The 21,176-nt window shown below is 47.2% G+C and overlaps 1 long non-coding RNA gene across 4 annotated transcripts in view; it reads right to left on the reverse strand.

The window, feature by feature from the left end:
* LOC142601598 (uncharacterized) overlaps positions 1-20,603 on the reverse strand; it is a 306,344-nt gene extending 285,741 nt beyond the window's left edge. Inside the window, exons 1-6 of one of the 4 annotated variants that reach the window (XR_012835098.1) lie at positions 20,490-20,603; positions 20,216-20,396; positions 13,252-13,808; positions 12,569-12,609; positions 10,368-10,490; positions 9,620-10,272 (exon numbers count right to left, since the gene is read on the reverse strand). This is a non-coding gene — a long non-coding RNA (uncharacterized LOC142601598). Of the gene's footprint in view, positions 1-9,619; positions 10,292-10,367; positions 10,491-12,568; positions 12,610-13,251; positions 13,809-20,186; positions 20,397-20,489 lie in introns of those variants that run through there. The other 3 variants (XR_012835101.1, XR_012835099.1, XR_012835100.1) reach the window with 3 other exon arrangements.
* Positions 20,604-21,176: the final 573 nt, after the last annotated feature.

Here is a 21,176-nt window from a genome sequence, read left to right on the forward strand (position 1 = left end):
GGAGGACTGAGAGAGAGGCAAGGGGAAGGCCTGGGTGAGGGAACACCGGGTGTTGAGCAGGAGGCTGGTTTGAGGAACGGTATCAGCTCCAGCAGCTAGTTCGAGCTCTGCCCCCCTATTCTGAAATGGACGACCGGGGTATTCGGTTCTGTTTTTCAGCTTTCTGCTAATTTAGCGCCGGTTCCCTGAAGTTCGCCGTGTCTGTCAGAGCATCTCAGCTGTTCGGTGCCTTGCACTGCTTGCTCTCTGCAGAGACTAGCTGCGTAAATGCAGAGCAGCCGGGGGAAAGAGCAGCGCGGTGAGCGTCAGCTCCACGCGGGAGCAAGTCTGAGCACCCCCGCGCGTTCCTGCAGTCTGCTCAGGCCGGAGATGCTCTTCCCACCCAGGGCGCTAAGCAGAGACAAGACCTTAATGAAGGTGGCTTTTTAGGCTTAGAAGTGCTGGGAAAAGATCTTTCTCTTTTCTCTGAAACAAGAAGCGCAAAGTATTGTGTAAAGGATAAAAGCACGGTAACAGCCACAGCCAAGGTGGTTTTCCTTTGACTTATCCCTGTGTTGCAGGCTGACAGGAAAGGTTGAAGTTCCATCGCTTGCATCATATTTTAATCACAGAAAATGCAGATGAAGTTTGCTTCGGGTCCAGTGGGAAATGCAATAAAGACACCTAAAATAAAAAGATGCTCAAATATATGTGGTGGGGTTTTTTTTCTCCTGGTTGTGAGTCCTTTCAATTGCTTTTACACATGAGTAATTATGCTGCCACAGCCGTGACACCGCTGCAACTGCACTGGTACGCTGTATGTGGGAACGCACCATTTGTATCTGAATTATAATAGTCCGGCCTGGTCAAGTACGTGGTGATAACTTGCGGAAATACCGCTCAAAGTTTAACAGATCGTAGGAAATGTCATTCAAAACGCTTAACGGTACCCTTTAAAAATAAGCCAAACTTTTTAACTCTAAACAACTGCGGTCGGTTTTTGACTTTTCTTTTGTTGTGGTTTAATTCCCGTATGCTCCTCCTTCGTTGCAGTATTTTGTAAAGGAAGAGGTTTGGGGTGTACGGAGCAGACAGCACTCTGGGATCCCAGTTTGAAAAGCGCTACCCTAGGTCAGTTTGTGACCCCCCATTAATCCAGGGCTATGTCTCAATAGTCACAGGATATGCGACAGTATTAACATGGAAAGGCGTGGAGGACACCGCTCAGTTCACTTCCTCTTTGCTAGCTGATAATAACGCTTCCAGCTAGACTTTGATTTTTACTGAAGTAAAGAGGAGAGAGAGATGAGAAAAGCCTAGAGTCCCACTGCTCTCAGACAGCAGTCAAAGCTGCTGTTGACTTTGCCGAGACCAGTATTTGGCCCTAAACATACCCAAAATCTGTTTTCATTGGCAGGATGGTAATTGCATCTGCCCCGACTGAGAGGATTCTTCGCTGAGCTTTTAAAATCCTCAGCACCAGCTCCCCTGTGGTCATCAGAGACCTGGGACGGAGGCATGCTTTGCAGCTTGCGCGTTCACACACAGCTAGAACAAGGGACGTCTTCCACGCTGAACTCACGCGGTTGCTTTACGGCGTCTCCGACAGCACGTGTCCTCAGAAGACAAAAAGCTGAAAAAGGAGAACGCGATCGGGATGGGACCAAACAGGTTCACCCCACGGGACTTCCCACAGAAGTATCTGTGCCGTGAACAGAGCCTGAAGCAGAAACACAAGGCTGTTAGCAAGGCACCCGCACTCGCCGTGTGCTACTCCACAATAGACATCACCACGTTCAGGAGCCTGTTTTCCTGGTGGCGTTTACAGTTACATCTGCTAGAAGAGAGACTGCTCTTGATCATCAGTACAACAGCTGGAAAGACACCCAAGAAAGCCCGAATCAGCAAAACTACATTCAGCTCCAAGTCAGAGACGTAAGAAAAATATGCCAGCCTCAGGGGACATTTGGATCGCCGAGTCCTCGGGGTTGGCAGCGGGTCACACACAGGTGATCGAGACTGCGAAGCAGCAGTTCCTACGTGTCCGGTGGGGCAGGAAGAGGGTAGCTTGGGGAAAAAATAGTGATTAAGTACTGGCTTTTGGGGGAGTCTTCTACTATGGAAAATTACAACTTTTTCTTTCCATTCAGACTGAATTTCTGTATTTATTTACAAGTGCATTTACCCTGAGCCCCGGTCCTGTTCTCTGTCTGATTACCAAGCCCAGATTACATTCTGCAGCACTCTGTAAGGAGCAGCAAGCTGGCTCCTCGGTACCATTTTGTCATAAACGCCCCATTCGGCAGTTCTAGCCCCTTGCTTGCTCACACCGGTTTCTCCCTCGCTTGGCTCGGGCACCGTCAGAAAAGCTCAGTCTTTAAGCGAGCGGCCCGTTCTCACGGACTGTTCCCAGCTGTAAGCCCGTTTTCTCTTCAGCTTGCACCGTACAGGGAACTCTCGTTTCAGCACCTCTCCTGTGGAAACTGTGTTTGTGCTTTGCTGTCAAGGGTAAGGGCAAGTAAGAGCAAACGTAGACAAAATATGTCCCCTGAGACAACCAAGGCTGGCTGGAGTTTGTGGAGAAGACGGTCCACGGAAAGGAAGGCGACCCGACCGCAAGGGGGTACGAAAGACTGCAAAGGTGCCGAGAAGGATGACAGAAATCATTGCTTTTGCCTAAACCGCAATCTTCCTGGACTAAAAACTACGAAAATGCGGTTCTAGAGCAAAAAGCCTAAGTTGTGGGAATCCATACCCTCGTTACTTCTGGCAGTCCCACGAGTGTCCGAGATGCGTCTTGAGGCACTGAAATTTGTTACCGTCCAGCCACAAACAGAAGGGGACTCCCCAGCTCAAAGCTAATCTCTGTGCACAAACACAGGCCTCCAGGATGAGCCCGGCCAGACCGCTCAACTGAACCTCTGCGAAAGCGCCAACGGCACCTGCTGCGAAGGCAAATCCGTCAGAGGGATCAGATAATACCAGGCTACCCGCTGTCGGGTTCTGTACGTACTAAAGAATAGCAGGTGGATAACAAACGCAGCTATTGTTGTCCCTGAAAGCATTTCCCAGAACCATTTCTGAGAAACCGTAAGGATTCTTAGATTTTTCCATCCCCAGGTGAAATATTAGATGTTTGTCTTTTTCTTCAGTGTAATGAAAAAGGGTGAGGCAAATAGGACACAACAGCAATCTATAAAAGAACAATCCCCGGAAACAGGAACAGACTCGTACTCACTCTCTCCTGCGCAGCAGCTGGGTTTTAATGGGTTTACTGGGAAGAGAGCATATAAACTAGAGAGAGATCAGATTTCTGATCAAGCATTCAACATTAATGTAAATAAGACAATAATAAATATTTCATATGAAGCCATAAACCAGTGCCAAGCCATTTTAAGGGGAAAAGAAAAAAAAAAAGGAAACTGGGCAAAGAAGAAAACATTGCTATATACCGCTCTCCTGTCTCCAATAACGTTTCAGGGGATGGCGCTCATTATAGTTCCTGACCTCCTAACAGATGTGTTGTCCCTTGCTTTTACTGTCGAATATTATTTCTATTGGGAATGAGAGATTATGATGCTCAAGTGATGGAAAAAATTATTTATGACCCAGCAGGGTATTGCCTCAAAGCGCCCCACCTAAATAGCACGTTTTGTGTCTAGCTTTTGCGTCTGGGCTTTGGCAGATAGAGACAGACGCGTCTCACCAAGGGCCTCTGGGATGGCAAGACTGAAAATGGTTCTTGGACTTAACGCAACTGGCCATCTAGTGGGAAAGAGGGAAAACTACTAGAGCGTTTGAGGCATTTTCCCCCTTTTAAACTCCAAAGTCCAGTTAAGGGAAACCACCAACAAAAATTTCTTAAACCCTCTGAAGTCTGGGGGAAAAAAAAAATCTTTTATCCTTTTCTAATCTGACTAACAGCCAAACACAGTCTAAGCTGTTCAAGATACACCAGAAACTAAACAACAATCATGATTCATTAAAAAAAAAAAAAATCCAGCTGTGTTTACAATTTTATTGTGATTCTGGAGTGTTTGAAGAGGCTCGAGTGTGCTGAGCGCTACAGGAACACTGTAGACTCCTTCCTCCACAGAAAATCATCAAAATAGAGAAGGCAAGTAATGCTGGAGCAGGGGTAATTTTCCCCAAGGTAGGTCCCCTCCCCGATTTCCTTTACACAACTCCTACCTTCCCTGTGCATGTCTTCAGCCTGTCCTACAAGCTACTGACCACAAGTTAGAGGATGCGCTCCAACTTCGATAGCCTCCTCGAAATGTTACAAAATGGGACCAAATGTACTGACCGAAAAATCAATTTTCCGCTGTTGCGACTCCTTCAACATCACAGAGGAAGCCAGAGGAAAGGGCCAAGTTCAGCTGTTACCAAATCATCTTGGAACATTGTACAATCCAAGGGGACTAGAAAGGAAAGCAAACGGTCACCGTTACTGCCAGTCACGTTTACTGGCGCTGAGCCTCACCGATGGACAAGGTCCATGTGTCGTCGAGGCCGTGGCTATACGAGAAAAATTGCGTTATTTGCTTGACAACATTTGTGATGGCACCTCTGCTCTAAGCGAATTTAAACACCTCTCGCAGAAACATTAGGCAACAGAGCGATAAGAAACGACGTTTGAAAAATCGACGTTATCGGCAAACAACGGTGTCCTGGAGATCGTACTGTTTAGGACGGCCACAAAGTCTGGTCGATATTTGTTATCTTTCCCCTGCAGTAACCGCAGCGCTCAACCGCATCGTGATGCCAACAACCGTCTGAAACAGAATTTGCGATATTTACCTCCGTTTGTTTCCAGCGTTTCTGCTCTTACCAGGCCGAGGCGACGCAGGTACTAAGTAGGTGGCCAACTGAGGGAGCAGAGAATATTCCAGGGAAGTGCCCGTGTTCAAACACCTGTGGACTGGTGTCCTAATCGCCAATATTTATAACACTTTGCCCCAAGCTGGCACCCAGGCGCGCTATTCTGGCACGCCACGGCTTGCAGAGAATGGCACCGCAAAGCCTCCAGATGCTCTCCACCCTGTTTGACAGGGAAAAGGAGACAATGCGCATTTAGTAGCAGTAAAGGGAGTTACCATGGGGAAACGGAGACCCTAGCCTGAAAAGGGAACGTTAGGCACAGCATCCTGACTGCGCTACCTGCCGTTGCAGCAGTCACCCTCACGACGAGTGCAATCCGGTCATTTACGCATCTGAGCTTCATCGTCCGGTGTTGAAGCTGCCAGTAAGTGTTCCAAAGATGGTAGCGCTTTTGGCCAAGATGACTGCAGTCACTGAAAAAAACACCATTTTCTTCACTTTCCACTTCTTATTAAGATCAAAGAAACAAAGAGGAGGGGAAAAAAACCCCAAACCAAAATAATTTCAACATCAAGAACCAGCTCTAAGCTACTGAGGTCCCCAACATGACTCGCACGCTACGTTACTTTGAGAATCAGAGCCTACCGCCCTAGCAGTGTGTCTGGGGGTTCTCTAAACACCCTCCTTGTCTCTCACGGTAACTGATGAGTTCCTAAGTACTCCATGTCCAAAGGACCAGCGGTCCCAATGGCTGTGGTGTTGGCCTTCACCTTTAAATCAGGTGTAACTCTAGCAGAAGGCAGTGCCCTGGACAGCGTTCATTTCAGGACAACTCACTAAGGACATTTTGCCTAATTAAATACACTTCATTCCCCTTAGAACGGCAGATCTCTCGACGCTAGAGAAATTGTATCATTTCTTTTCAGTGAGATGGTCGTGCTTTTCCAGAAATGTAAATTGATTCTTGCAGGGAAGAAGACAGAGCGGCCTGGCAAGAAAGAGCGATATTTGGCATGATTAGCTCCCCTTGCTGTCTCACGTTCGTTTTCTGCAAAAAAATCTGATGTGGCAGCCTGTTTAAAACTTGTTTATTGGGAAGAGGTCATAAGCTGAGCACTGTTCAGAAGAGGTCAGGCATCTGATTAAAGGTTGAATAAACTGAAATGCTTCACATGAATCTCCGAGACAGAAGCTTGATGAGGAGAGAGAGCTTGTCTTAGAAAAATGTTGCCAAGTACCTAATATCGCAGGCAGCCAGCAGACTGCAGTGCTGGTTAAAGGAGCAGGAAGATTAAATAATTCTGCTTGTCGGCTTTAACAAATATTCGGTATTATTCTTCTGTACTTCAGGACAGACAGGCTCATGCTGGAAGAAAGCCTCTCTGTATAAGGAACATAATAAGAGATCACGCCAGCCCTGAAGAACTGATAGTCAAAACAGATGGGAGAAAAAAGAACATCTTGAAATGATCTGCAAAACAAAGAAGAAGGAAAAAAAATCAGCTCCTTATCCCAGGTCTTGTACCACCCCGGTGGGAAAGAAGAGACATCTCCCGAGACCCAGCCTGGTCACTGTTCCCCCAAAGGCCTGCCTTCGGTCTTTTGTGCTTCTCGCCGTACGTAGGGGAAATGGAAAGAAAATCGAGGGATTTGCTGTGGTATATGTTGTTCCTGTTGCTATTACACGCTCCTGTCGGTTCTGATATGATGATTTGAGCTGTGCTTTCCAAAACTATAGGGAGTCTGCAGTCTAAAGTCTGGTGAAGTTAAAATAGGCTGATTTCATTACCGTTGAACTGGAGCTGTAATGCACTCCAGAGGAACAAGATGAACAGCAATACGCTTCCTTTCCTCCTCTCACTTTCCACTTCTCCCTCCAACTTCACCGTGAAACTATTGAAGAGAGCAGCCTGGAAAGGAGTAAGTTCCCGTTTGCTGTAGTGCCAGCGTAACGTGGGTTTCTTCCTGCCGTCACCATGTAGTCTCCCGGTCAAGACCTGTAGCATCCTGCTAGGCAGATTCAGAGAGCTAGTTGCATCTGCGATGAAACAACCAAAATCAATTCACAGCCTCCTCGTAAACTCTGAAGTAAGTTTGCTAGTTTGCTAGTTCAAAGGAAACAAACAAACAAACAAACAACTTCCAGATTTTACAAGAGTAAGAAAATGCCTAGGAAGTAATTGGGGAGAGATAAAATAAAACGTGAGAACGCAAAGTTTTCTGCTGGACAGGAAACTCCACTGAAAAAAAAAGAAAATGGGATTGATTTTTCAAAAGTGATTTCCTGATCAGCAGCTGTATAGAGAAGGAAGGGTCAGATTTATCGAGGGCAATGGCTCGGTCTTTGCTACATCTCAGGCCCTGGAGCTCTGCCGCACCGCACAAGATCTCCAGCTCTCGAGCGTTCTGGGTCTCCTCGTGAAGTCGTCCTCGCGCAACAGCTGACCTCAGCACTGCATGCCGCGTTGCAACGCCGGCATAATTATTCAATCGGCAAAGATCTAACAGGAGCTCTGACCCTTCGTTTCTCGAGCCTCTCTCATTCCTTAGAGCATTAAGTCCCTCTAACCTATAGAGTGCCAAATAAATCTCTCAAATCGTTAATTCCAGGCAGCCTTTTGCTAAGAGTTCCCTGAAGCATAAGGTGCCTACCCAGATCAGATAGTACAAAAGCCTCGACTCTGCCATAACCCGGTCACTCGTCCGGTTAGAGCCCAGTACTGACCACAGGGACTTCTCAAGTCCTTCTCCTGCGCTGCAGGGACAACTGGAACGAACCACCAAACCTTTCGTGCTGTGGTATGTCCAGTTACACAACAGGAGCTGGGTAGATACCATTTATGACACTTAAATTACAATTGTCGCCCGTTACCGGGCCTGGCTGCCAGCACGCAAAGCACCGCAAAGTACAGTGAATTTTTAGCACCTACTTAAAATTCCTCAGGTGAGACATTTATTATTAAGAAGGCAGGCAGGCAGGCAGGCATAAGGAGCCCAAGTAAGGCAATCATGATGCCTCTGACAGGTGGCCTATGTTTTGCCCGCATCCTTCAGTACAGTGGTTCTGAAAAAAAACCCAAACCCAACAACCGTACCACGCAGCTCCCCACCCCTGACAATGCTAAACATAGTCCATTTTCCTCCAGGGGAATACAGTTCTGGCCTGAGAAGTACCCCAAACTTATCCATTCTAGGGACAATCCAGCCTGCGCAGGTTTTTTGCAGAGTAACGGAACAGCGTTGGCTGGAGAAATGTAAAAGGTCCCAAAGCAGAATCACCTTTTAAAAAAACAAAACCAAACAAAGTGCTCTATCGCAGAAGAGTGCAAAGCACTGGAAAAATGAGAAGGGCGCAGAAGAACGGCACTTCCCCACGCCTTTTCCCTCCGGCTCTTTAGATACACTTGTAGGATTTTCTCCTCCCCCCGCCCCGGTTAGGACATTTCTCTCTCGCACGCTCTCACACTCTCTCTGTCTCTTCATTGTAGTCTCTGGCAAAATGTCAGAGGAAGGGAAAAGTGACAAGCGTGTTAAGAAAATGAATATCTCATTCTGTTTGAATATTACATTAACCCCCAAGCTCCGCTGCTTCATTTGTCAGCTTTTTCAGAGCTCTCCATCTCCCCAGCACCCCTGACCTGGTTGGTCTGATTAGCAATGATCAATGTGCACATTTGCGGTGGAGCTCTTTGCACACTGCTAGACCCTCGGCCTTCAGTCACTCATGCAGATAATAACGGCAGTTCGAGTCACTTGCCCATAACTCCAAGCTTCATTAAACAGGGGGGATGTCACCGAAAGTCCCTTTAACTGTCTTTTCGCTTCTCCGCAAGGGAAAAAAATTGACAGTGCTGAGAAATGGGATTTGGGATATAAATAAAATCCCGATTTGGGTATTGCACTGAATGCCTGCAGTCGGTCTGCGCGCAGAAGTCTCCTCATTCGGCGAGGGTGGGAGGAGAGGCAGGCAGGCTGTGCCGAGCGTCGAGCATCGCCTGACAGGGAGCGTGCACAGAAACATGCCTGAGGTCAGGAACAGCTTCAAAAGGAACGCTTCCCCCCAAATGGAGCAGGCGTTAGACAGAGACCCTTGTCAATCACCACCTCTGCTGCTGGCCGTCACGCTGCTGCACCAGAGGTTTGTTTTCTGCGTACGTTATTGCGTCTGCTTGCAAGCCATGCCACACGTTACACGGCACGGTCGTCTTTGCTCAGAAAAAATCCCTGCTCTGAAGGACGTGGGTCTTCTGAGAGACTTCATCTGCTGCTTCACAGGCAGAAATTGTTACTTGCTAAAACGGGCGATCCGGGCGGTGGCTGAACAGAAGCTCCCAGGGCAGTCCCAGGGAGGTGAAAGCACAGGAGCAGACCGAGCCCTGCACCCAGCTGGCTACTGCTGAGAGCAGCCACGCGTTCAGGACGCTGCTCTGACTGTCAACGTTTTTCCTGCAGGCTCTTCCCTGCCCTCCATCTGCACGTTATCGCCCACTTGACATCTCTTCAAGCCCTTCAGCCGCCTCCCTGGTGCCACAGGTAGGGAACACCACGGCTCTGGTTTGCCAAGCTTCTGCTGCGGGCTATCAAGGGCCCCTGCAGGAAAACCTCTCCATCAGGATTCAGCTCTGGGCCCCTTGTCACCAGGAAACATGAGCGTGAGCTCTGAGGAGCATCAGAAAGATGCTGAAGCAGCTGGAGGGTTTGAGTCAGCGTGTTTTAAAGCAGGAGGGGAAACAAACACGCTCGTGCACGCACACACAGAGGAAAACGTTACTTGAAAAAGGGAAAAAAAAAAAGGCTAGCAAAGATTTAGGGCGTCACATTTTTGAAAAGCTGTTTTCTTTCTCGTTGCGGTTAAACTTCCCATAGGCAATGCACCCTTTTTCACAGATGAACGGCCTATGCTATTTCCCACCTACCCTAAAAATGAACTAAAAGTCTGATGAAGCGTCAAGGGAAAAAACAAGCCTTTCACTAGATATTTTCCCATAGGAATGAAACCCAAAACCCCGAACCCACAACCAATCCTTTGCATTTCCAAGTCATGCCAGATATTTCCCCGATTACTCGTTCACAGAGGTTTGAACCCTTGTAACTGTATACAACTACTTCTTATCTGATCCTCAGGAAGCACATTTCCTACAGAGCACCGTGCAAATCATCCCTCCGCTCAATCAGCGGGTCACAGTTGGGCAATGCTTTCCTAATGCAGAGCCTTAGGACAAGTTCTGCATCCTTTTTCTCCCCTGTAAATGTCTCCGAGTAGGTCCTTCTGTGTACTTCAGCCAAGTGTTGTGCTTGTCCCATTAAGGCATATTCCATGTACGCAGACGGGCTCTCCCCGCCTTCAGTGGACTTCGGAGCAGGCTCGTGTACGTCGGTTAGGAGGAGTTACGTCTTCAGCGCAGACAGAAGCTGCTTCCTTTGGGAGACTCCTGACCCCAGACAGACTTTCCCTTGCCTCCGTACCGCGGCCTGCAGAATGAGCCACTGTCTTTAAAACAAACACTCAAATGCTGTGCTGCTCATTAGCCCCAAACTTTTGTCCCCTTATTCATGGGAAGGAGTACCTTGGCCATCAAGCAGTCGTTTCAGCGGCGCCTCGCTGAATAGCGCCTTTTTTCTGCGTGCGGTGACTGCCTGGCCCGCGGCTCTGTTTGGCTGAACTCCGGCAAACTGGAGAATTATTCTGGCTGAAACAAGACACACGGAGCATCAGGATCAGGCCACAAAGACTTACATAAAGGCAACAAGCACATAATAAAGCCACATGACAATTGGTCATTACAAAGGGCTGTCCCTACAGAGTGATGTATAGCAGAGTTTTCAGCGCTGTTCTGCCTGCTTCATCCAAATCCGGTCATCCCTCAAGTTCAGATGATTACTGTGCTTTCCAGTCATTTTTTCTCTCTCTCTGCAGTATCGACCACAGGACAAGGAGCAGGCCGATCAAGAGTCCAGTCGTGGCGTCCAGCAGCCTCAGCAAGAACACTTCTGTACTAAACCCGCCTCTCCTCATCCTGCTTTCAAGTTAGGGAAGATCGCAGGCGGACACCGACATTGGCAGTAGCAAATAGTGTGGTAACAGCTCAAAGATCAAAAGCACATTAAACCCCTTGATTAGGCCAATCGTTTCATCCTCTTTCTTTCAAGGACAACGCCAGTCTTAGGTGAGAACCCCAGCACTGCACAGCAGCTGAGAGCCCCCCCCCCAGACACACGTAGCCACATCCCAGGCAAGCTCCCAATTTCCTAAGAGCTGTCGGGCTGCCCGCAAAGGAGCAGCGGCGGGTAACCGGGAGAGGAGAGGCGAGAGCGGGATTCCAGCATCTGTGCCCTGAAGTTAGAGAGGAGAAATCCACCTCCAGCAGACGAGGTTATCTCTGAGAGGACAGCGATATTTATATTAACGCAGTCAGATATTTTATGCAGGCTCGGCATTATTTAACTGACCCCGAGCCAAAAAATAGCCCTGCTGTGCAACAAGTCCGATGCCGGTCAGGCTGTGCCCCCAGAGACTTTTTTTATAAAGGAACATATTACAGTTTGGCAATCTGAATCCCACCGTGTGATTTATGAAAAGAGTATTGTCCAAGTTGCCCTCGAGGCCGCTGAACTTTTACAGAAAGGAGGGACGAGGGGGAGGTAAGGAATGCTGGACACACGCACCAAAAAAAAAAAAAAAAAGCAATAAATATGACATGCTTGTGCCGTTCAAGGGAAGGCAGCCTGAATATGCAACGGAAGTGCAGCCTGAACCCCAACACCTGCTGGATGTAATGGACTCTGAAGTGCTGTTTCAGAATTAATCAAGTCATTTAAAATCATAGCTGTAGTCTCCATTCACTACTCCTGTGCATAAACGCGCTGATCCCGATACTAATCCATGTCGGGTGACTTGAGCAATATATCACCATAATTGCCATTTTAGGGCTGCAAATTGGAGCTAAAATAACCAGATGCAAAAGAGATGGCCATATCATACTCTCAAGATGGATCTTCAAAGTTCAAGGAGAGTTCAAGCATGGAAGAGGCAATAGAGAGGGGTCAAGTGTAAGGAGATTGTTCATGTTCAAGAGGAATTAACTTTACAAATATATTGTTTCTGAGGTGGTAATTGTACCATCTTACATCTATTCATACCTCATTTAATCTTTGCATTCTTCTCAGCCATTAGAGTGATTGTTCTTCATTGAAGTAAATTTGATTTTGACAAAATATTCCGTTTTAAAACTGCAACTAATTTCCCCAAGATTTTTTGCTGTACAAGACTTCTCTCTGAAACCGCACAGCCCAGAACCAGCTACGAGATCTTCAAACTACAGGCTCGGGATCCACGCGCAAGGCAAAAGCACTGAGACTGCCAACTCATTTTATCGTCAGGGAAATACAAAGTCAGACTGCCTTACGATGATTAGCAACTACAGAGCTTGAGATCTCATCAAAAGGAGTGTTAAGAGCACTGTTCTCGCTCAAAATAAAGCGGTGTGTCTGTGGGCCTGGTCTGGAAGCTTCAAAGCAGTCAAGCACTTGAGCTACCGTGGATTTTAAGGTTACCGACAGGGAAATGCCTTCTGTGATTCAAGGATATTACTTCCCGTGTAACTTGACAAGCAAAAGTTCACATAAACAGAAAAATCAGCTGTTCTCTGAAGAAATCAAGCAACAGACACGAAGCATTCAAGGGCGGGACCGTAACAACAGCAACAAATTGTACCGCTTCGCTTTGCGGAGGCTTACAACAGAGTCTTCCGTAATAAAATAAGCATACCTGCCGTCAGAAAACAGCGGTCCTAAGGCACCTCCGCGGTCCTGTAAAATTAAAACAAAAGGCATTTTAATAAGCCGTAGGGCAAGAGCATAAGGAAGTTCTAAGCCGCTCATCAGCACTAGTTTAAGAAATTTCCTTATCCGACAGGCTTCTCTTTTGATAAAGTCAGATGAGCCCATTAATTAGGCGTTCCCTTTCCCAGCTTCAAATTGCACCACTAAAGTACGACTTCAGCTTATTGCTGAACTACCGCCAGACCTAAGCGTTACTGCTGGCACCTCGTAAGTCATCTGCACAGCCCAGAGAGAAACCACACGTACCATTGTTTCTATAAGGCTGGGTCATAAGAGTCTCTACCGCAAACCTGTGATTTAAACTTGCTCCCGCTACAACTCCAGCAGACAAAGGGACAGCTTTTCAGGCGATGTAAATCAGCACAGCACCATTGTACTTGGGAGAGCTATGCTAATTCATCCGGGGAGGATCTGGTGACCGGGGCACGGCCAAACAATGGCATTACAGAAAGCTAATGTGCTATAGGTTACTTGATAATTTCTGCAGCATAATTGGCCAACATGGAAACGTTAGAAATGATTGAAGTTCATAACTAATTGCAACCATTACCGAGACAGCATTATTTATGATTAACAGCATGGAGTAGGCCTGATTCTGATTTCACTCACATCTCATTCCAGTCAGATTTTTGACAGGTAGCTGGTGATGTTCCCTGTGTGCCAGCTTCTGGAGGAGGCCAGCCCTCACAGCTACAGCTGTGTTTTCAGCATACGAAGATCTGATCACACTGCGACCATCAGGAAAGTAAGGTCTTCGGCGCTTGAACTCTAGGCTGAGCGGAACAAAGCCCGCGTTCAGCGTGTTCTTTGATTTCCCTGTCGGCAGAACTCCACTGCCCGCCGGCCGGGTCGCTGTCTGCCCGTGGTGCTTCGGGCAGCCTGGGGACTTGTCTGTCTCTCGACTCCCGTATTTCGGGGCTGGGCGGGACTACGGCAGCGTCATAGGACAGGGTCAGCGCTGCCTTACAACGTGTTTACAGGCCAAAATAAATGGCTTGAATTTCCAATTTTCTTCCGTAGGTCTGACCATTGAGTCCCGATGGGAGCTTGTGAGGGCCGGCTTCTCTCGCAGGTCTGCCTTCAACTACGGGTGCTCGGCTTAGAAACCGGGCTGGCGGGAAGGTGACTCACAGCAGCATTACTCAGTAGCTTTGGAACTTCCTAAACTGAGAGAAAAATGAGTGTGAATTCAACCGTTACTCCCCCAAACACAGGTACACGCAGACACGCATATAGATAAAAAAGTATGAAAATCAAGCCTCCAAAAAAGTCCCCCAGTTGGACACACTCATTACGTTTGATGCAGCAAAATCAGAGCCTGGAATCTCTCACGCAGAAAGAACAGTTCCGTATCATTATTCTCCTGAGAGCCCTTGTCTACAAACAATCATCTGCAAATTGTAATTTTTCTCCATCTTTCATAAACATCAGCAATAGCGCAGCCCTCTCTCCCCCTCTCTTTTTCTTATTCAGGATATCAGGCAGATAAGAGTTATCAGTAAAGGTCATCCTCAATTTCTGTACAGAAATGATCTGTCTCCGGTATGTAATAAACATTTATCCATGCCTTTATTAGCTATATTGGATCTGACAGTTCTGTTAAACCATTTTCTTTCATTTTGCTAGGTCATGACGGTTAATGCTGCTAAAAAATCTCATCACTGCTTTTGATCACTGTATTGTCTTCTCGGTATTATCAGGATTTTGTAAAGGTAAGCACTGGCTGGAATGACCTATTAAAGTTACAGCCCGTTGAGTTCCTGGCTTTTTTCTCACCACAATAAAAAAAGCGAAGGAGTGCAAAGCATAAATTCTACTTTCGGGGTTATATTTAGTTGTACAGTTGACATTTAGTAGAGCAGTCACTTTAAGCCCACTTTGCATTGGTTTCGCTCCATCTTTTTCACATCCTTGAGTTTCTGAAATGGCGTTGGGAGCCACACCATGGCAAATGAGCCCAATTAGTGGGACCAGGAGGCGATGTCCCAGTTAACCCCTACCATGCCAGGAGCACGTTAGGCATCTGCTCAGGATTTTTAAACAATTCCCATGATTTACGAAGCACACTCCATCTGCAGATGGAGAAGCCTTTAAAGCATTTTCATTCACTCTCACGTGCTTGCGGCAGAGCGGCACGTATTCCAAACCCCGGCAATACTCAGCAAAGCACTGGAAAGTATTCACAAAGTTAGGTGCCAACGTCAGACTTGTCGCAGTTCCCATCTCCCTGCACCCAGGTCTGAGTTTCAGCCACCAGGACAGACTTCCTTTCAGCTTAACGTGAGTCAGATGCAGCTAAGCCCAGGGTGCCTTTCTTCATCGTCTGCCCGTTGTTCTCCGCTGATGCTGACACCAGTCATCGCTATACTGTCTGAGTACGTGAAATATTTTTCAAATTTTCTGTTGTCCAGCATTACTAGGGGGGGTGGCACGGGCGGGCGGGAAGGGGGGATAAATCAAACAGAAAGCCCCTTGTATGCCTTCTTGGGCTCCTCTCGCCACGCACCATAGGGCCGCTACTCTGCAGTGAGATCAACCATCATATTTTTCGCTGCTACGGGAGATCAAACCGGTGGTCCCCTGGCCCGACAGACCAAATGGTTCCCCGATTTGCATCCTGCGATCGGTACAAAGTACCGATTTAACATGGTCTCGTGCCGGGTGTCAGCACACAGTCGTTGCAGCTCAGAGGTCCAGTCGGTAAGGTACCGTCATGTCGTGACACTGTGCTGCTTCCCTGAAGTAGACCCATGCTTTCCTTCCCGTGGAGCCATACATACGTACCACCTGGGCCTTTAGCCAGAGGCCCGTTACCCCACAGGCCAACCACGGGGCAAATCCAACCTCTGCCCATCCGGCAAGTCTTCCCGGCAGAAGTCAGGGAAGGCCGCTCACACAGCAAACGCAAGAGCGCTTTACCCAGCCCGTTCGCAGTGAGCTCCAGGACGTGAGCAAAGACCAGGTCCCTTCAGCGGCAAACCAGCTCCCCGCGGTGGATCCGACCGACATGCTACGGCACAAGTAATTAAACCACTTGCTTTGGCTGAGGGGAGGCTGGTGGCATGTTGCTGTCGGGGGAGAGAGCGACTGCGACCCTCTCGGTCCCCGCTGCTGAGACTGCTCTGATTCCGAGTTGGGAAATAACATCTCTGCAACAAACGAGCCAAAACGCTTTGATGTCCCTGCGGATGGGCTGCTCTGTCGATGCCTCCCGCTGATTCCCTGGGCTCCTCGGGAGCTCTGCAGCCGTCATTTAATGCTTTCTCTTTTCAAGGTAAAGGTAGTATTTCCGCGCTCTGTGGTTCTCTCTAGCCCGCTCTGTTACTGGCAGTGCCAGCACACACTGATTTAAAGACAGCGCTGGGGCCCAGCATTATCCTTCCAAGCGATCCACAGATCTTGGGCCACGGATCCTCAGACAAGTTACAAAAATGAGCCAAAGCCAGAGTGCAGAGCCAGTATAACTAACTCCCTTGGGACTGGAGAAACATACGTATGATGTCACTTTTAATTAAAACATCGCAGCAGCCATTTGCAGAAGTTGGCATCTTAAAGTTTTCCCAGGATACCGGTGCTTTTGGAGATGCCTGTATCCTTAATGTTAAAGAGAAGAAAGGCACGAGAAACTCTGTGAGTAGTCAAATAAGATATCCTATAAGGATATCTTACAGAGACTTTGCCAGTGGTATTTAGGTGTCTCTTACAATAGGCATTCGCTAAACGCGACGTCTTCCTGGTCTCGTGGGTGACTTCCAGCATCGTCCCAGTGAAAGCACTCGCTAAGCGTAAATCCACAGGGAATACCAAAGAGCATGCCTTGCTCACAGCTGCTGAGCCCTCACAGAACTAGGATCTGCAAAGACAGTAATGGGAATGCCACTAACCTCCAATGTACCTGGGAAAGTCTCATTTTCAATGCAACTCTGGCAGTCTCGGTGGGAAGTTTAATGTAAGTTTAACCTGCTGTTCCGTACTACGAGGATTTGGGAATTGGCGAGCTGGTGCCGAGCAGCGGTCCTTTCGGGCTGCTGTCCTGCCAACCACAGTAGCCAGAAACAACAGGTTCAGAAGGTGCAGGTAGGTATCCCTTGTGATGGCTTGCAAGGGATACCTGTTCCCAGAAGGAACGCCTGCCTTATCCACATTGACTTCTGAACACCTTACACACAGTAAAAAAAAAAAAAAAAAACAAAAACAAAACCCAAAACGAAACCAAAAAATTCCCAACAAACAAAAAAAACCCCCACCAACACTCTCCTGACTGCAGAACTGGCCGATATGGGGATACTGCTGACAGTCACAGTGACTTCCCTTCAGCTGCATTAAACAGCCGTAGCTAAAAATCTACTTTCTGCCGGAAGCCCCGTTTTCAGTTACGGATTGTAACAAGGGACCTGAGGTCAGCATTGTAAAAGGGCACATTATTTCTTCCCGTAAGCAATATGCTGCTTTTCAATTTCCTCAAGCGTCCCCTTAGCTGGCAGCAACAACCCATGCTCTTCTTTTCTCCGGTTGTACCTAGCTGCGGCTTCACTGACTTCCAAAGGCAAACAGGGATGGACTAATGCGGCAACTCACAAGAACAACAAGCAAAACCTTTTCCTAGTCTCCACAACAACAGGCATATCACAACAACAAGTCTCTCTGAGGGCTTCCACATACGCTCTTCGTCTCCCCCTGTCCTGCAAGTCCGTGCTCGCCACGGTCTGCGTAACATATGCCTGCAGCAGGAGAAGAGGTCCTACCTTCTCGCTAAAAATGAACGGCAACCTTGTACACGCAGAGGCTTGCATCTCTGCTGCCGGGACACCGGTAAACCCCAGGGAAACGCAGGAATTCCCTACCCCGGCTTTCTGCGTGCCAAAAATCCCACAACTTTCAACAAAGGAAGATCAAGGGTGTTAACCCCAATGCCCCAGCTAACTTAAACCAAACCTCGCTCCCGGTACCCACATTTGGAGAAAGAGGCCTCTCCTCCTTGTCTCTGAGTGGCCACCCAGCATAACTATCTCCCCGTAATAATTCATGAACAGGCTTTAAATGGTGCAGGCTTGGAAGCGGAGGTTGGCTCAGACATGATTATCCTTTTCACCAGCCTAAGTTAGAAGTGCAGACAATAGACACGCAGACCAATAGATGCACTCTGACCTTGATGTTTCAGACCACCAGGCTGTTAAACAAGAGGCAGGACCCCTGTGGTCATGGGAATCTCCAGCATGTGTTTAAACCTGTAACACTATATTTATTGGTGAACTTTGCCTAAGCTATCTTTAACATTTTTCAGGTGCGTATCTACTTGCAAAATTTTATGCACTCCGTATACGCGCAGACATACGCAGAAGCCTAAGCTGAGGACGAGAAAGAGATAACTCCTCATAACAGCTTTTAAATGACTGGTTAGCGGCAGCTACTGCAGGCAATTTTTCACCTATATCGCCCCTGCTCCTTTAGTTTGGTTGATAAATAAAAATTTGCCACTGAGCCTTCTCGTGCTATAAACAGGTAAATCTGTGTCCTACTGAAGACATCGGTTTTGGCTCAGGGCTCTGTTTCCAGGTATTCCGCTAAAAAACAGCATAAGCTGTTTCTGATGGCTGGGAGCGACTGAATTGTTGATTCAGGTGCTACAGAGAATTCATCTTAAGTAGCCAGCTCTGCCAGGCTTAGCTCACTCTCGGGACAGTTCCTCCTCTACGCATCAGAACAGGGCTCAAAGAGGATACGGAACAAGTGGGTTTTGCAGGGCCGGTCTTCCAGGAAGACGGAAGTCCTGATGTCCGACTTCCGTATGAGCTAGCAGATTTGTGCAAAGAAGCGAGAGCATCCATTAAAATCACCTAATTGACCAATTTGCCAAGTTTTTTGTCTTTAACATGAGACATTTAAGATGTCCCGCTATGTGCTGATGAATTTTAGTAGCAGAGTCCTAAAAAATAAAATCCATATCCAGATAATGCAGCTGGTAGTTAATGATTACAATATGTGACACTTCAAATATAGCGAGTCAATGACATAAAGCTGATTTGTCTATTTTTTGCTAAGCAGGTTGGCAAAAGAAAAAAAACGGTTGATGCGCTAGCAAGTTTCACACAACCTTGAAATAAGTTACATTCAAAAGCTAGAAGCCTGATTCAGTTTAATAGTTAAATCATTTATTCCTAGGCTAAAAAAAAAAAAAATAAAAAAAATCCTGCCCTGAAGTCATTATCAGCAGGATCCTCTATTTGATGTCTCGCAAAATGTTCAAGGAACGGCCCTTGTGATTTGGCCAAAAGGAAACAACGCGCTCAGCGGCTCTATGCAGGCCAAAGCAAATGGAGACTCCCAGTATGACAATATTAAATTATTATGGCTTTTGCAACAGGGGGCACAATTGTTAGCGGCCCCCTTCCTCTGACGGCCAAGATATGTTCCTCCCCGCCGTGAGCATTCATTGTCATACCTAATATTTGCATGCTTTGATAATAATAAGATTGTCGAGATAATAGCAGGGAAGTTTCAGTAGAAACTCAATTTTCAAAAGCCAGCTGTGCATGGCCCCAGTTGCTTTTTCTAAGAAGATGCCTTCAAAAAGCAAAATTAAGCCTTGCTCATGAGAAAAAAAGAAATTTTTACCCTCCCAAAAGAATAAGAAGAAAGGAAATAAGGGTTATTGGACAAGAGAAGGATGAAATCCACTTCCTGGAGAATTTTTTTTTTAAACATGAGTTTAAACTTCTTTTTGTTCCCAAAAGCATTTTGGTCAGCGCAAGCAAATAATACTGCAAACAGAAGGGCAGGTCTTAAATCAGAGAATAATTACCTTTGTGAGCTTTATTGATTGCACTGATCTAGCTGAAAGAGTTTGGGTGCTTTTCTCTCTCATCCACCTTTTTGCATGACATCACCATTCAACAGCTCAAATGAGGTGGGACATAATGTGATTTTTGGAAAGAATGGTACTATTGTTGAAGTCCACAAAATTTGTATTTCTTAGGGTTTTGGCAAACTCTCTCCTTTGTCCGCACAAAATAATGGCTTCAAAAAAGAAAGGAAAAAGGAAAAAGTCCACTCCCTCCTTCCTTTTACCCTTTATCCCTATTTCAGACTATGTCATGCTGAGTTATCAAGGCCAAGGGACTTTTAAACACTCGCAAAAAGCCCCGCAAAGGTAAACATCGTGGGCCGAGCCCTCGTCGGACGAGAAGCCAAACCTTTCCTGTATGTCGGGAGGGCTACCCAGCAACCTATAGCAGCTGAAGGACATTCCTTGCCGCTGCATAGCAGAAAGGAGACTTCGGAGGACAAGTGCCCACAGTCTGCTCCATTCGTTGCATGTGTTTCACACCTTCCAGCAGCTGATGGGGTGACTTACCTGGGAGGTTTCTGAAGCCACATGGCTTTATATGTTTCTGGCCATTGCAGGCTGCCAGAGAGTCAGAAGCAGCCAGAATGCAGGCACAGAAACCTACCTGGTTTCCCCATAAAAGTGGGGAAGTGTCTTTTCACTGGCTCGTGCCCCGTAGAGTTATTTACACAGCAAGAGTGAAACGAGCATAAATTACCAAGAGGTGAAATGCCTTCACTGACTCACGTTTGCAGCGCATCGCTGTCCAAGCAGGAATAATCGCACAAGATGCAGCACAGAACAACAGCAAAAGCATAGAGGATTGCCTGGGCGGAGCTGCAGCCTCAGGCAAGACCCGCTGGAAAGACTTTTCCTGGAGGGTAACAGTTCCCGGCAGCAGCCGGGGAGCTGCTGAGGGAGTGGCAATCTGCGAAAGAAATCAACAACAAGGAGCAGAGATGTTAGCTAACTTGATGCTCCTAAGATAAATCAACACTGAAATAAGAATGGTAAGTCATACCCTCACATCTGCAGTACTGCCTTCTCCAGAGAGGTTTGAAGAGCAGATTGCAGTGCTAACAATTCATCATTTCCTCCCACCGACCGACCCGGACAATGGTATCCCACCATCTTCCCTGTCAGAAGACAACAAAAAGACAACAAAAACATTTTTTAAACGCTTTCAAGTACACCCTATAATCCTAGCAGGGTAGACACAGACAAATATTTATCCAAACATTGTCTCAGCAATACAGTCGCTACTCCAAAAAGCACTAATCCCAGGCAAGCGGTTAGCTGCACGCTCGCCTGTTTCTGCCTTTGTCGCTTCCGTGCTTCGGCCGGCGAGTGAATTTTGCTGTGCCATACACAAAGCTATTTCTTTGTTTCACCTGGTGCTAAATTACCCATTTGCAGCAAAAGAAACCAGAAGCATGTCCAAGGAATACGTATTTGCAATAGCAACAGCAACTGCCGTGCTGCAGCAATAGCCTCTGTCACTAAGCCAAACTGAGGTAGGGCTCCAAAGTGTTTGGATTAAGGAGCTTACAGAAAGCAAACTTTCTGCTTATATTTATAAACGCACACGCATACATACAGAAATGTATACATGCTGTGAAAGAAACAAAGTGTTCCAGAGTAGAAAGCGTACTTGCAATGGGCAATTAAGCACCCAACGGCACACACCGATTAAAGGGAGATCTTTCTG

This window comes from Balearica regulorum, chromosome 4 (assembly GCF_011004875.1).
Source record: "Balearica regulorum gibbericeps isolate bBalReg1 chromosome 4, bBalReg1.pri, whole genome shotgun sequence".
In the NCBI taxonomy this organism is placed as follows: Eukaryota; Metazoa; Chordata; class Aves; order Gruiformes; family Gruidae; genus Balearica; species Balearica regulorum.